The 8,125-nt window shown below is 36.6% G+C and overlaps 1 pseudogene; it reads left to right on the top strand.

The window, feature by feature from the left end:
• The first annotated feature begins 2,724 nt into the window (after positions 1–2,724).
• LOC113079562 (dnaJ homolog subfamily C member 24-like) lies at positions 2,725–7,842 on the top strand (annotated as a pseudogene).
• Positions 7,843–8,125: the final 283 nt, after the last annotated feature.

Here is an 8,125-nt window from a genome sequence, read left to right on the forward strand (position 1 = left end):
GGATCCAAATAAGTGCAATTTTGGATGTGAGGGAAAGTTTACCGTGTTCAGCTTCCCCAAGAACCCAGCATTACACGAACAGTGGATACAGTTTGTTTTTCCGTGGCAGCAACAGAGTGTATCAAGTGCGTTTGTGTGTTCTGAGTGACGAATGTTTTATAAACAAGGCCCAAGTCGACGCTGGATTTGCACATCCTTTGCTATTAAAACATGGAGTGCTCCCTGTGATAAAAGACCCCATTCATGTAAGTCTGTATTTTGTTGAAAATCAGCACATAAGTGAATATATGTTAATGGCAACAACGCGAAACATCAGTATTATAGCTCCGCTCACAGCACTCCTCCAGGAGCTCAGCTTTTTCAGGAAAGAATCGGAAAGCTGTATTTTTCTTTTATAAATACAATAAAAACTAAACACTTTTTGGATATATGATGTACGTTATGTTATGTACGTTACTCTTTAAGCCTGGTCTTTGAAACCGGGCGATTGACCTTTAACCAATTATTATTTGAAAGGCTAAATATGGGGGTGTGTATGTTGGTAAATTAATAATTAATGAATTGTCCTGTTTCTGCCTCTTGTTTTAAAAACATAATTCATGATTTCCTGTGCATTTATTTATTTATTTATTTATTTTTTCAGGATAATGGCAGATTCCAGTGGTCCACAGAAAAACAGGTACTCAATACTGGGTGCCTGTCCAACAGATGGCATACAAGAACTGAAACAAAAGTATCAGAAGCTCATCCTGATGGTAGGTGTTCAGCAAACTGTTTTAAACATTCATAATATGAACCAGTATTGATAATTGAGCTGCAAATCAACATATTAGAATGATTTCTGAAGGATCATGTGACACTGAAGACAGGTGTAAAGATGCAGAAAATTCAGTTTTTTCCATCACATGGAGAAATTACATTTTAAAATATATTAGAATATATTTAAAAAAGTTATGTAAAATTGTAAGAATATCTCACTATATATATATATATATATATATATATATATATATATATATATATATATATATATTTTGCCAATTAAAATGCAGGCTTGGTGAGCAGAAGAGACTTCTATCAAAAAAAAAAAAAAAAAAAAGATGTATATAAATGTAATTTTTTCCCTCGTGGGATACTTTCAACCCACTTTTGACCATAATGTAAAGATTTGGTCCCATATATTACAGTCAAGCAGACCATCAAACAATTTTCAAAACATCTGAAATTACAAAATTAATTGCGGTTGCTAAATGCATTAATAATAATAATAAAAACCAAAACAAACAGACACTTTAATCCAAAGCGACTTACAGTGCATTCAGGCTAACATTTTTTTACCTAACGCATTCCCTGGGAATCGAACCCACAACCTTGCGCTGCAAACACGATGCTCTACCACCTGAGCCACAGGAACACTTATATATTATAATATAATATATTTTAATATATTGATGCTCATAGGTTTAAAAATAGTCTAGAAAATTGGTAGGCTTTGGAGTCAAAAAGCAATTTAATGTAATTCACTGCACGTCTACTGAGTTCATAGTGAAAAAATTCATACAGATAAAGGTTATGCAGATTATGCTTGATTCTCCCATCAAAGTTTCCTCCAAGGGCAAATTGTTCTTGCTAAATACTAGCTTTGAAAACATAATGCACGATTAATCAATGGCATCAGTATTTCTCATTAATACACATTGCAGGTTGACTTATCCCAGTCAAGTTATACTAAAGCTGATTTGTTTAATCCCAAACCCATTTTAATTACAGCAATCACATAACACCAGTCGATCAATCAGGATATGTTCCGTGCAATTTGTAGAAGCAGTTCGAAGAGGCCAGACCAACACCTTATACAATATACAGCAGGAAATTCATTGGTAATGAATTTATTTTTATTTTTATACCTATCACAGTTAAATGAATCAGTGTATCATGATTATATCAAATATCTGTTTCTTCATATTATAGCCAGTCAGATGAAAAGGAATAAGTTTACTGCTTCAGAATCAACCTCACAATGTGCATTACCAGTGTAATCTCAGACTTAAACTAAACCATACTGTTGTAATACTGTTTGCAGTAGGTCTGTGTCCTGCGTTCATTCATTCTGAGTTCAGCGTGACAGTAGGTGGCAGTAGTGTGATGGAAGTAGCCTTTGTGCCCCGTGTCCTCTCTTCCCTCTCCATTGAAGCAAAGAGCGGCTGTAGGCAGCATACCAGAGCCCAGCAGAGGATGTGGCAGTGCTCCCTTCACAGCCGCTGAGAGATGATGATGTATTGTTAGAGCTGCAAGTGCTCCAAATTGCCCAGCCCTTTATATAGTGTTCCTGCTCTCCAAGCTCCATTAGCCCCGGTAAATGAATATTTTACAATGCATGCAAAGAGACAGCAATTAAAGCGTGTAACTCCAGAGGGGCAGGAGGACGTGCTGCTCTAACAGAGCACCAGCATCTCGTTGTGTTATGCATTTATGACAAGTACCTATACAACACAGACTGGAAATTGTAGAGAGACACATGGAATATGTGTGATTACCAGCTTAGTGCTTGTAACGTCAGAATGATTCCTAAAAAGGGTTTGGATAAAAGTATACTAAGCATTACCATTCAAATCTAGCTGTTTAAAATGTTCCCCATCAGACACTAAATCAAATGCTCAGTTACGACAGACCTGAAACCTTGTTCACAGGGATTGTCTTTTTGACAGAAGACTACCCAGGGAGATGTTTGTAGAGCAGCAGTATGTGTTTGTCAGGGCTAAGCTGCACTTCACACCTGTGGTCCTGACTCCTCAAACTCACCTCAAAAGATTAGAGGGAAGCAAAACCCTATCTCCAATTCCGCCACTGGGGAGAGAGAGTAATTCTCTGGCAGAATCTGGCATCCTGCTGGAGGTAACTGAGAAATTGTGCTGCCAAGCTTGCTCGACCCTTCTCAGGGTTTGGGAACAGAGCTGTTTTTCTGTTTCTGGTCTGGCTGAGAATAAATGTGGACATATTTCTTTAGCGAAGGTGGTGTTTCAGATTTACCAAAGTTTTAAATTAAAAACAGCATTTCATTCAAAATTTTTGCACATGCTGATTTAAAGTTTTATTTTCAGCTCAGGTTTTCACTTAAGCTATTTAGCTTTGGTCATTTTCTGATCCTCAGATCTGAAGCGTCCTAAACACAAATCTATTTAATCCTCTTAGCTGGTATCTTGAGCTGTTTCTATCTATTTTTTTTTTTTTTACTCTGGTACTTTTAATTAAACTGAGATTTGCTTTTCTTATATTTTACCAATTTGAAATCTTCCTCAGAACGTAAAAGTGGAATGTGAAAGTGAACGCACTCCCAAAAGCCTTCCACCATTTGGATGGCCGCAATGAATGATTTACGTTAATATATTTAAAGATCTTTCAGTTAAAGCACATCTGCCCCTCTTTTTCATATTTGAGGCGGCAGAGTGCTTTGTCCTCTTTCCCCCGTGCTGTAAAAAAGGCCAAGAAATGGTTAATGATTCTCTCAATCAGGAAGTTGATTTTTAGCTTGTTGTTGCATTTTCTTTTCTGTTCCTCTTCTCATCGCATTCTGACCGCCCATTAACAGAATGAAACGGGAAACAATGGAAAACGGGCACCCTTAAATTTTAATTAGTTTTAAACGTAATTGCTTGAAATTATTAGTTGAATTCAGTCTTCCTGTTACTTAAAATTACAAATATAATCGCGGTGGACAGAAATTGGCTTGCCCCGGATTGTCGGTTATTGTAGCCCAGTGTCACCCCATGCGTCATTACTTGACTGTGGCGGCGGTGCAGCTTATAGCAGCTTACAGCTTATAGCGACCATACAAACACACATACACATGCAGTACTCTGCTCGCCTGCGCCAGAGCATAATCAGAATTTGGTTGAATGCCTGCTCGAAAGGATCCAAGTTGTTTTCCGTTTGCCCCTTTCAACCTTGCTCTTCTCCAGTGGGCGAATGAAGAGCCCCACGGCTTGGCTGACCTTCGACCCCCACTAATCGATAGCCGCAGCCTGCTCTCTGTAGATTCCTCAAGGAGAAGAATAACTCTATACTGTAAGAATCCATCCAGGCTGGAAGGGACTGTCAAAATAACCCCTAAAGCTATCTTTAGGAGGGCTGAATTAGACTTCTGGGTAAAAAAAAAAATGTTTCTTTTACTGAAGCTATGATGTTACGGTACGAACTGTCATATTTTAGGATGCGAAGTTTGAGATCTAATTAGTGTTTTTGGCTGGAGGACAGAGGCGACCTTTGCCCTTCTAACCGTCCACTCTGTCAAGTCTTGTCATGTAGAAGACACATCTGTCCTAACTGATATTTTGCCTTTTTTTTTTTTTTTTTTTTTTTTGCACCATCGTTGTATTAGTAGGCTATACGTGGTCGCCGCCTTTGGTAAATTGTCTAAAATCATGGGTAGTCCATTAGCGAATTGTCCATGAACTCATGAACTTGTCAATCAACTGTAGTTTTATTAACATTCTTTAGTCTTCCTTTTATATCTCCAATCATATTGTGAGTTTCAGCTGTGATTTAATTAAACATACTTGTCAAAATATAATACTTTCAGTAAAGCATGACTGCCATCAATCTCATCACTTAATTTTGATTCAGTTTCACCCAGACAAGCAGAGGCCAGACATATCAGAAGGTGAAGCTGAGCAGCACATTCAGCGATTCATTGATGTGGACCAGGCTTGGAAGATCTTGAGTAATGAGGAAAGCCAGATGGAGTACAACCTCTAGCTACAGGGTACGTTCCCACCTGTATATCCTCTCATGGGTTCTCAAGTATTGAAACCATACTAGACTGAAAGGATTTGGAGGAATTAGTGGTTTAGATGAGGTGGGCTTTGGTTGATAACTATTAGCCTAGCCCAGAATACACTAACAGTTTTGTTTTAACCACTGTTGAAGCTAGACTAGGATTATATTTGGGTGTAATGGGATTTATTGTATTAAATTTTGTAAATGCTCAGCAAAACATTATTGGACAATTTGGACAAGTCTAGTTTATGTTCAACACTGTTGATTTAAAAACTAAAAAAGGTCACTAGCCCTTTGGGGCAGATGGCTAAAATTGTCGGAAATATTTAAAATACCAAAGGAAGTAATACAAACCGAGCTGTTGTCTTTGGGTCTGGACAGATGCTTCCTTACAGAAGAGCATAGTGAGAATTGTGTGTAGCAGAGGAGGAGGGAAATAAAGAGAGAGAGAAAGAGAGAATGTAGGTCAGGTCTGTCACACATGGCCAGTTCTTACTTGAAGTGATAGTCTGCTTCTCTCCTCTTTCGCCTAAGGAAAAGCTCCCCCTAGCTCTCCATTAGGACCTCCAATAAGTGTACATCCAGGGTCCTGTGCCCCATTAACTGGGGAACTGTGGCATAGCTTTCGGGGGGAGGGGGGGGGGTACACTGTGCATAGCTATTCGCTAACATAGATCAGCCACAGAACTGACATTTAGAGAGCGTCCACAGAAAAGCCAGGCTCGACTGGGCTGCACATGCAGGAGTGATGGAGTTGACATCTTATATTGGATGCTGTGACTTTAAGTCCAACGTCAGACATGCTTCATATGCATGTGTTAGATAAAGGTTTGCCTTTAATTGTAGTCATATTTATAAAAATGAATTGTTGAAAAAAATGAAAATATTTATTAACTATTTATTTTTAGATATTATGATAACTATTATATATGTTGAATGTCTGTTAAACTTTGTGTGTATTATAAATTTAGGCTTACAAAGTTAAGTAGGGGTCTCAAATTATACCAGTCCTCAAGAAAACTAGCTTGCATGCTCATATCCGTCCAAAAAGTTTGTTAAATGCATTCTCTGATGCCATTGCTTTATCATTTGTTCATTTCTTTATTATTTCCTATATATTGTATGGAAAAGTGCAATTTTAGTAAATTTTGTGGTATATTTTAATAAGATATAAAAAAATAAATAATTTAAAATCAAATCAATATTTAACTTTATTTTTTATTTTGTACATTGAAAAAGTAGGGTTTGCGTGACAAATAGCCATACCATTTGGGATATTTTCTGATATTATTTGTATTATTTAATTTATTTTGTTATCGGTCCATATTGGACTAATTGACTAATATTGGATATTTAATCTAATGCTCTTTTCCTGTATTTTTGCAATAAAATTACTGTTGTCATTTTTTTGTAATGCTCATTTAAAGAAAAAAAAAGTATCAATTTTACTTCTGTTTACGGTCATAGGAGAAGTCTTTATGCCTCTAATCAGTTTAATCATCTCTGATTTAATGCCTAAGCAGAAATGCATCAAGTGATAGCCATGCATTCGTTACTGGAGGTTATTCTTGGGTACTCTCTATAATGTGAGGTAATTAATCGAGTTGATTGGTTGCGTAACACAAATCTTCCCTTAAGTTACCCCCAATTACCATTAGATTTGTGCTTCATTTTACATCCGAAAGAGATTCATATTTTTTAGGTGAATAGAGACACATCAGACTACTTATTTCAATGACAAAGCTCATTTCTTTGTCTCAGCAAGTTATTATTTTTTTTATTGTATCTTTAGGGAATGAATGATAGAAATTAGTTGCAGGAACTTAATTGGCACCTACTTACTACATTCCTTTGAACTAATTAAAAGAAAGCATTCACACCTGTTAATTGCTAATATCTCAGACAGGCTGCCAGAAAGGAAAAAGAACCATTACGTGGAGGTGTTGTGTCTCAAATTCCTTGATTCATTATGAAGCCAACGTGATCTAATTTCATTCTCGCCCTTTTGACAATTAATTGTCATATTGCACTTTTTCACGGACAGTTTTAGTTTCAAATTCACTTATTAGCAGCCTTTAAAACTGACACTTATGAGATGCCCAACATTTCCTGCTTGAATATTCAAAATAAATATTTGAAGACAACTCATTTTTGTGTATTCATAGCAGCAGTAGGAGACAAGAAGGCTTTGCTAGGTCATGCTAAATGACTTCAGGTGACTTTGCAGCTTCCCTTTTCCTAAATCTCTTTATACAGTAAGTGGAACAGCGGCCCACCAATCCTCTGTGATTATTGCTTAAATATTTCAACAAGCAACGATTGCTCTGAAAACTTTATACAGATGCTTTGAATCTTCCAGACCCTCTTTCTTTTCTGTGAGAGCACAAAGGATCAAATAATTTAATGTGGATGAATATATTAATATAATAATTTTTATGAAGTTTTTGTCTACTGGATTTATTATTTATTTTTTTACTCAGGAAGCCATTACATTAGCTGAACAATCGTAATTGTGTAAAAAAAACTGTATAGTCCAGTGAACACACTGTATGATTTTGAAAAAAAAAAAAACATTCACAGTCATATTTTCATTCCTGTCAAAAATTAAATATGGTGCTATTTCTAAGGTCAGTATATTTTATATTAGTGGTGTATTAGCTGTAATGTATTGCATTCCTGTATGCTATGCTGAAACGCAGTGCTGAAATGACTTCTTAAAGTGGTCTTTGGGGAAATATTAGTTTGTTTTTGATAGAAAGACGGAATATTGCCTAAAATGATTGCTTCGTTGATCATCAGTTTGACTTCATATTGCATTTTTTTCTGAAGCAATTGAACTGAAACAGAGCTGGCCAGTGGACACTTGTATAACCCTCAACGAAATGAACTGGGATTGTGGTTAATGCTCTGTCCTCAAGGAGTTTGCTGTGTAATTTTCAGTCTGTGTTAAAATGATAAAGCATCTCTTCTGTTTCAGACACTAAATGTTATATATACAGCTGTCACAGTGGAGGAGAATTCATCTTCATCATATTTCTTAATGGTCTTTTAATGGTCTCCACATAGATCCTCAAAGCAACCACACTGTAAAAACATTCCCATTATCCATTTCTTTCCTTGCACAAGCACGCAACATTTTCAAATTTACATTAACAGCAAGTGCATCACCAAATAAACCAGAACTGGTTTGAAATAATTGGGTCGTCAAAAAAGCCCAAAACCATTCGTTGGTCCTTAACCCTCCTTCCCCCTGTCGTTAAGAGGGACCATGCAGCTCAGTAACCTCTAAGCTTTTGTAAACTTTTGCTGCCATGTAAATAAATATATTTTTTTTTTTCTCCTCCGGACA

Source organism: Carassius auratus, unplaced genomic scaffold (genome assembly GCF_003368295.1).
Source record: "Carassius auratus strain Wakin unplaced genomic scaffold, ASM336829v1 scaf_tig00028541, whole genome shotgun sequence".
Classification (NCBI taxonomy): Eukaryota; Metazoa; Chordata; class Actinopteri; order Cypriniformes; family Cyprinidae; genus Carassius; species Carassius auratus.